Genomic DNA, 9,634 nt, shown 5'->3' with positions numbered 1-9,634 from the left:
ATAAACTGGATGGCATGAATGTTTAGACAACTAAATATTAATTAAGTGTGGATGTCATTACAGCATCAACATAAACGTTTTACGGGACTGGAGTGATGAAGGGATGAAGATGTAGGATTTTCTCACAAGGGCTGCATGGTTGCTGAACTGTACCCGGAATGCTATGAGTGAAGAGGGTGACTGTAAATCACCTGCCATCTAAATAAATACTGACGTGTATGCGGGCCCCTCTGATGCCAGTCTTGCCACTGGGTACCAGGGGTTAGTGGGCCAATCAGATGTGCTTACCCTCTCTGTATCCTCCACAGAAATGCAGAGTGTCTGTGATAATTCCTTCAGGGATTTTGACTGAAAATGCTCCTGCGCTGCACTACTGGCATACTTACATCTTGCCACCAGGAAGAAAAACTTCCAAAGACCTTCCTGAGGTGAGGAAGTGCTAAGAAAGGGCAGCCCTGATTGGAATACTGGATGATAGAAATGAATATGCTATTTCAAGGAAGTCAAAATGAATGCTCTTGATGTTCTAATTTCAAGGTTAGTGCCATCTTTAAAAGCTTTATGGCAGTCGTCAGTGCCTTCAAACATTTCAGGAGTGTTTGTGTAATAAATCCTATAATTTTATTTCCGTCTCCGACTTAAAAGGAAAACTGTACGGCTGCAGATGCTTGCGATGCACGTAGGTACCTTCGCACAATGCACACAGCACTTTCCCACAGTGAGTCACTCGCACGCACACACAGAGGACAGAGAAAGAGACCAAGAGAGAACGACACAAGAGAGCCCCCACCCTTCCTCCTCCTCCTCCCTACCTTGTCTTTCATTATTTATTTACTGTCTGCAGTTTTTCCATTGCACGCATATTGATGCAGAGAAAGCAGGGTGTGAGTGCGTGTCAGAATCATTTCCTGACGAGGGAGACAAGGTGGAAGTAATCAGCAGTGCGCTGATGCAATATGACAGCCCCTAGAACCGCTGGTACACTGTTAAGAGCAGGAGGGAGGAGAAGAAGAAGAAGAAGGAAGGGAAAAAAAATCTTCCCCACTGAAGGAAGCGGCAAGATTTGCACAAGCAACATTTGGGTGGAAAGTAGATTTGCAAAGTTCTGAAAGTTTAGGGGAGAAGGAAATCAGATTCTGGGGCTGTTTTGTCTCAGCTCATCTCTGAAAATTTCTGCTGAAGTATTACCCCCCCCAAAAAAATGCAGTAAAAAGGTGGCATTTTGTTTTAAATATATTTCACTATAAGCTAAATAAGCTATCCATTTAAAATAATTTCACTTCCTCCACTTGACTTCACTCTGGTTGCACCCCCAAGGAATTTGAGTAATTGGGAAAAAATATGAAGTGACTAAGTGTTGGGTTCTACAAGCATGACTAATATCTGTGTTTTTTTTAGACACACACACACAATGAAAAGCGTCATAAATAGTTTTATTTCCCTTTTCCAAGGAAATGTAATCAAACGTATTAATACATAAGTTTATCTTAAAAGCCTGGAAAAAATAGCACACAAACAGGATCTGCAGTGAAGCCAGCACTGTGCACGGCTGACATGATCTCTCTCCGCTAATCTTGTCTGAGTGTTCCTTCTCCTCCGCGCTCTCTCCCTCTCTGAGGCAGGTACAGATTGATTAGTTATCCTGCAGCCATCACCAGGCGCAGTGAGACGGTCGAGCACACCGGTCCTCCTCCCGTGTAACACACCTGTGCATATCTCCCTCACACATCTGTACATCTCTGTCTCATACATTTCCATCTCTGTCTCTGTCATCACCTTTCTCTGTTTCTCACATGCGTACCGACACCTTCACCCTGCCTTACTCACCCACAGACACACACTCGCACACCATCTGCTCCTCCTGACAGACACAACACACCCGCGTGCGGTAATTGATGAATGTGAAAGGCGATGCTTTCAGGGTCTCTGTGCGTCTCCTTTTTTACATGCTGACCTGGAAGAGCAAATGGGTGAATACTGTGCTCAAACACACACACACACACACACACACACACACTGCTGATTGATTGATTGATTGATTGCTACAATCTGTATCATGATTGGTTGGTGACATTTCTCCACATCATGTCAAATCCTCTGGCAGCTGGAGTCTCACAGTAATCTCCAAGGAATTAGGTAATCTTTGTCCGAACGGCTGGAATCCACAGTTTATGTCCATGGTTGACACAAAGGGACAGTTCGTTCGTTTCATGATAAATAATTAAAAACATGAGACTGGGCACAGTTATTTAAAAAAACAAATCTGAAATCACTTTTAGACCTCAAACAAAAGTTTTTTTCTCAAATGAAAAGATGGAAATTAGGAGATACCCCACCATAGTCACAATATCCTCCTCATCCCACACTTTGCCTTTACTCAATTCCCAATATGTTTTAATTGGCTAAAATGTAACTAATGGAAGCAGGAGAAAAACATCATCTTATTACCTTTTATTTTCAACACAAAACCTCCCATCCTGACTTAATACAACATCTGTATAATTCCATATCATTCAGTTACTTTATAGATACACCTTGCTGGTCTTGGGCCGTATACCCTTTTGTCTTTAGACCTGCCTTAATTCTTCATGACATATATTTAACAGAGTGCTGGAAACACTCAGAGATTTCGGTCCATATTGGCACGACAGCATCACACAGTCGCTGCAGACTGTGGGATGTGAACCTCCCATTCCATCACATTCCCAAGGAGCTGTACTGGAAAGAGAATGTTACTGGTGACTGTGGTGGCCATCTGAGTACAGTGAATTCAGTTAAACCAGTTTGAGATGATCTGAGCTTTGTGACATTGTGTCACATGGAGCCATGCTTTCATATTCTAATTCAGTTTTGATCATACTGTCTGAATGCTGCAGAAGAATTCGAGTCCCATCAGACCATCAACATTTTTCCAATCTTCTACCGTCCAGTTTTGGTGAGTCTGTGCAAATTGTAGCCTTAGTTTCCCGTTCTTACCTGACAGGGCTGGCACTTAGTGTGCTCTTCTGCTGACAGAGCAAATCTGCTTTAAGGTTTAACATGTTATGCATTCAGAGATGCTCTTCTGAATACCTTGGTTGCCAGAAGGTTATTTGAGTTACTGTTACCATACCATCACTTGGAAGCAGCCTAGCCCCACCAGCAACAATGCCTCATTCAGAGTCACTTAAATCATCTTTCTTTCCCATTCTGACACTCACTTTGAACTTCAGCAGGTCCTCTTAATCATGTCTATACGCCTAAATGTGTTGAGTTGCTGCTGTGTGATTGGCTGAGTAGATATTTGTGTTAAAAAGCAGTTGCTTCTAATAAAGTGTGTTGGTGAGTTTATATACTAGCAGACATACGACCGTACATATTCTGCTAAAAAAACAATAAATAAATTAAGAAAGACTTAAATCACACACTGGATCTAAATGAAAGAAATATCCAAAGTGTTCTCTGATTTATCATTGTAACAGAATTTTCAACCACCTTGGACAGTATGTGATGTAGGAGTGAGAGTGTAGTATATAAATACATTTGATGACTGCTTTTGCATGCTAGCAAGACCTTGATGATGAAGATGGGACATCAGCTCCTGCCATGTCTGGTTTACTAAAACAGGCAGGTTGAACAGATACAGGCTCCAGTAGCACTTTCAGGTTAGCATCTATGAGAAATAACTTGGTGGGGGGACATTGTTGGACATTGCTCAAGTCTTTTAATTCAGTTATAACCAGAGATGGGCAGTAACGCGTTACTTGTAAAGCGTTACTGTAATCTGATTACTTTTTTCAGGTAACGAGTAAAGTAAGGGATTACTATTGCAAAAACTGTAATTAGATTACCATTACTTTCCTGTAGGAACGCTGCGTTACTGCGTTACTAAAACCGTGATTTTTTTGCAAGAATGTCTCATGACAGTGACGTAAGCGAGTGCGACGTTCGTGACAACAGCTGTGTGCAGATCAACAGTGGATCATGTATCGAGTGTGGGAGAGAGTATGAGCGTGCAGCGTTTAAAGCGTGGAAGTACTGACCTTACTTTGAGTTTGATTCCATAAAAAGTGACAAAAACATTAGCGTCCGTTGTGCGTGGGAAGAAAACTTCTTTTTACAGCGAAAAAAAACCCTAAACTTCCAAGCGAGCACTGAGTGCGCAACGATGTAATGGGAAACTCACAGAGAAACTCGCGGATTCTTCCAGTGACCGCTGCGGCACACCTGCACCAGGGTAAACCTCCGCCTGCCCCACTCCTGCTTTACAGGTGAAAATAGAGCAACAGGACCGCCAATCTTTGATGTTATTTATTTTCTGCTGTGTTCTACTTGCATCTATTTGAAAGAGTGTAAACACACAAAAAATATATATTTTATGTGCTGGAATGTGCAGAAAATAAGTTTAAATGTTAAACAAATTTCTTCCAGTCAGAGAATGTTGCATATAATTTACTTTTTGCTTGATGCATAAAGTTAAAAGATTAAAACTAATAAAACAAGTAAAAAAAGAGACTTTTCCATTTGATTACATTTTGTATGATGGATTATGCAGAAAAAGTAGAATTGGGCTGAAAGATCTATCACTTTATTACCTCTTCAGGTTGTAAATCGTGTTTTTAAAAAGTAACTAAGTAACTAAGTAATTAATTACTTTTGAAGATAAGTCATCAGTAAAGTAACGGGATTACTTTTTTGGGGGAGTAATCGGTAATTAGCTACTGATTACTTTTTTCAAGTAACTTGACCAACACTGGTTATAACTGCTTTTGTTAAGTTACTTAATATGTTTTTTTTAATGAAGCTGTTTTACTGAGCCCATTTAAAGCTTTAATACAAAAATGTGTATAGTAGGATTTCAACTGCGGTAATGAAAGAATTTCCCAGATATGAGAAAAGGAATCTCTCAAAATCTAATTTCATCATCTTCATCTTCATCTTATTGGGACTTACTTACACACCCCTCGTCCAAAGGCAGCCTGTCACAACGCGCTCCATCCGGAGATGGACCCCAGAAAAGGAGGATGCTCTGAGGGACTGTTATGACACCACAGACTGGGATGTGCTCCTGAGCCCACATGGTGAGGACATAGAGGGGGCGACACACTGTCTTACAGACTACCTCAACTTTTGTGTGGACACGGTCGCCCCTGCTAAGACGGTACGGTGTTATCCTAATAACAAACCGTGGGTAACACAGGAAGTCAAAGCTGTCCTCAACATGAAGAAGAAGGCTTTCAGGAGCAAAGTGAAGGAGGAGATGAAAGCAGCACAGCGGGAGGTGAAACGCTGCCTGAGGGAAGCAAAGGACACCTACAGGAGGAAGGTGGAGCAGAAGTTGGAGAGGAACAATATGAGGGAGGTCTGGAATGGTGTGAAAACCATCACAGGCCACAACACCAAGAAAAGCACAGTGGGGGGGACTGTGGAGAAGGCAAACGAACTCAACAACTTCTTCAACAGGTTTGACCAGCCCACAACCCCCCCACCCTCACCCTCACCTTCACTACAGAGTCCTCTCCCCACTCTCCTACCTCCCTCGCTTCCCCCCCTTCCTGACACCATGACACCCCCCTCCTCCAATCCCTCTCTCAGCAGCAAGACATCTCCCCCCCTCCCCTCCTCCCAAACATCTCCCAGTGTCACAGTGGATCAGGTCAGGAGGCAACTGAGGAAGCTTCGCCCCAGAAAGGCAGCAGGCCCAGACAAGGTGTGTCCTAGGATGCTTAAGGCGTGTGCTGCTGAACTTGGGGAGCCGCTACAACGAGTCTTCAATCTCAGTCTGCAACTGGGGAGAGTGCCCGCCCTATGGAAGACATCCTGCATCGTCCCGGTCCCCAAAAGGAACCGGCCCAATGAGCTGAATGACTTCCGACCGGTGGCACTGACGTCACATCTTATGAAGACTCTAGAGCGGCTCTTCCTCAACCTCCTCCGACCACAGGTACAACATGCCCAGGACCCACTACAGTTTGCATACAAGGCGGGTGTCGGAGTGGAGGATGCCATCCTGTACCTCCTACACAGAGCCCACTCACACCTGGATGGGGGAAAAGGCACGGTCAGGATCCTGTTTCTTGACTTTTCCAGTGCCTTTATTACCATCCGGCCCTGTATGCTTCAGGAAAAACTGAACAGGATGGAGGTGGACCCCTGCCTGGTGGCTTGGATCTCCGACTACCTCACCGACAGACCACAGTACGTCAGGCTGAAGGACATCACGTCTGACACTGTGGTCAGCAGCACAGGAGCACCACAGGGAACTGTGCTGTCCCCTCTTCTCTTCACCCTGTACACCTCTGACTTCTGCTACAACTCTGAATTATGCCACATTCAGAAGTTTGCAGACGACACAGCCATCATGGGGTGTATCTGGGATGATCAGGAAGAGGAGTACAGAAGTCTGGTGAGGAACTTTGTTGCATGGAGTCACACAAACCACCTGCAACTCAACACCTCAAAGACTAAGGAACTGGTTGTGGACTTCGGGAGGTCCAGAGAAGGTCCACTGCCGGTTCAGATAGAGGGGGAGGAGGTGGAGGTGGTCAACAAGTACAAGTACCTCGGGCTGTGGGTGGACAATAAACTGGACTGGTCATGCAACACAGAGCACCTGTATAAAAAAGCCCAAAGCCGACTGTACTTCCTCAGGAGGCTGAGGTCTTTTAACATCTACAGGAAGCTCCTGAGGATGTTTTACCAGTCGGTGGTTGCTGGAGTACTTTTCTATGCTGTGGTGTGCTGGGGGAGCAGCACAGCAAAGAAGGACTCATCCAGGCTGGAGAAACTGATCAGGAAGGCTAGCTCTGTGGTCGGCATGAAGCTGGACACTCTGGTGACAGTGGCAGAGAAAAGGACATTAAAGAAACTGATGGACATTATGAACAATGCCAGACATCCTCTGCACACGGCCATTAACCCTTTACAGCCGATCGGAGCGGGCACACTCTGTTTTGCGTAACTATTTTTAAATCCCGGTAGTTCTGCAACCACGTAAGCTAGCGCAATCATTTTTTTTGCATATGAAACTGGAGGAGTTGTACTTACATCTTATGCCATCAGCTTGTCCTAGGTCACAGTTTCCTTCCACATATAGCTTTGCAAAAACTGCATAAAAATCACTTGCAGCAACAAAAACATGATATTCCAGAAACACGCTTCGCCGATCCGATCAGCTGTTTGTAACACTTCCTATGTCTATCAGCGCGAACTATCACATGACCGCATGACCTGCCCGAAACCGGAAGTGACGTCATTTTGCGGAAATGTAGTTTTTTTTACGATCGGGGCCTTATGAGCCTATACTTGTGTTTTAAAAAGTTATGTTTGACTTTATGACTTTCTGTGTCGTTTCTGGGATGCTTAGGACTCATATTGCACTGCTGGAAATAGTTTATTTTGATGCATATGCTGTTATTTTGCAAATTTGCACTATAATATTTATTTTCGTTTTTCCTGCAGTATATAAAAATTGGTGTATTTCAAAAATAAAACTATGAAGACACTCAAAATAAATTTCCTGTGGTGGGAAACTAGTTTGTGCAACTTTTTTGTATTTACAGTTTTGAGGGATAAGCCTCTTAAATTTCTCTAACTAGAAATATATGTTAAAAAAACAAAAACGATTTTCAATTTTTTTGTAGTTTATTGCACTTTTTTGCAATTTATGTAATTACTATGCACCTAATGCATGCATATTATTAAAGTTTGGGCTATAATGGTTGTATTGATGTATAGCAACTTGAAATGCTCCCAAAAATGGCTCCACAGCATGTAAAAATATAATATAAGCTCTGGCGGACTTGGTTCTATGGTAGGTCTTAAAGGGTTAACAACCAGAAGAGTCTGTTCAGTGACAGGTTGCTTCTCCCCAAGACAAGAACTAACAGACTTAAAAACTCCTTTGTCCCACACGCCATCAAACTGTTTAACTCCTCTCTGGAGGGGAAACAGGAGGACAAAGGAGGGGGGAACAACTAAGCTGTAGTGCCTCTTCACCTCACTGTACAATACCTTGTGCAATACTTTTTGTAAATAGTCAACAGTGCAATAGACTCAATACTTGAAATGTGCAATTCACTTGTATTTTTATTTTTATTCCTATTTATTCTATTTATCCCCTTCGTATATTTTTTTATATTTGTCTCTGTATTTATATATGTGTGTGTGTGTGTGTATGTGTGTGTGTGTATATATATATATATAATATTCTGTAACTGTAACTTCTGTCGGTGCTGTGCTTTTTTGGAAATCGAATTTCCCAGAGGAACCCACCCGAGGGATTAATAAAGTTCTATCTTATCTTATCTTATCTCTCTTACTTGCTTTTTTAGGGAACCCCTAGTGGCCATATAAGGAGCTGCAGGTTTAGGCAAGAGTTGTTTTAACTGTCTTAAAATAAAGTCGATGTTAGCACAGAGCGCTAGCCTTATCAGCTGCTTCTCAGTTAATCCAGAGGATCTTTAGTTCCTCAGATACTAGAGTGCACAAAATAGACCTCCACTAGTGCTGAAATTTGAAGCAGGGACCAGCACAAAAGGTGTGCTAACAGCTAAAACTACTTGAAGACTCTTGGCTGAGGATTTTTTGTTTGTTTGTTTGTTTGTTTGTTTGTTTGTTTGTTTGTTTGTTTGTTTGTTTGTTTGTTTGTTTTGCCTGTTTCTTTGTTGTTGTTTTTTGGTAACTTTAGTAAACTTCTTGACTTTTTTCCCCAGGTTTTATTTTGTTGTGTCAGTTATTTTAGTTTAGCTGATGACAGCATAGCTGCTTTTCAGTATACAAAGTTTCACAAAATTAAACGTTATTTTGAAAAAAAAATTCGGTAGTTTATTTTCTGACCTTGACCCTTTTCTGCATAAAAGTAGTAAACATTTTCCTGTCTCCACATCAGGCTTTTCTTCTTGACCCTAACCCTGACTAAATAAATTTGTTAAATAGATATTCTATTCATATTGTTAATAGACTCATGCAGCGCAGCTTAGTTGTATGGATGATAAAAGGTTATAAGAATCAAGGAAGAAGCATGTCATCAGGATACAAGGAAATTACCAGTGCACTTTATCTCTAAAGTGGCTTTCATTCTCTTATCTCCCATGTATCACTCATCTTTCAATCCATCCACCGAGGTTTTCATCCATGCATCGACCCCTCTATTCATCATCTACCCATCCATCTATCAGCTGCAGCACCAGTCCTGCCATACATCCGCCTGCCTAGTTTAACCAAGTGATTCAATGAACCCATTACTTCCTCTCAAAAAAACAAAGATGCCACTTGGCCAAAGAGTCATCGCTGCAACATCAACCTATGCAGACACCATAAGCATGTTGCTGCACAAGCCCAATATTGGGAAGAGGAGATGGACCAATGAGGAGAAAGGACAGGGAGGGTCCAAATGTCAGGTCCCATTGAGGTCAGACGGTAGCGGCTACATTTACCAAAGCAAACAGAACAGAGGAGCAGAGTACTTCACCTGTCGGTGTGGATTACTACATTATCACATTTGCCAGTCTCACAGTGTCCCATTCCAACCACTCACAATTCAAAATTCATACACCATGCAGAATGGTGGGTGCTATTAAATGTTAAACTACGGGAAGGTTACAATTTTCAGAAAGGTATTGAGTTATTGAGAACTTAACTCTCTGAGTAATCA

This window comes from Astatotilapia calliptera, chromosome 6, assembly GCF_900246225.1.
Source record: "Astatotilapia calliptera chromosome 6, fAstCal1.2, whole genome shotgun sequence".
Lineage (NCBI taxonomy): Eukaryota > Metazoa > Chordata > Actinopteri > Cichliformes > Cichlidae > Astatotilapia > Astatotilapia calliptera.
The sequence above is the reverse complement of the archived record's forward strand: the minus strand, read 5'-3'. Positions refer to the sequence as shown.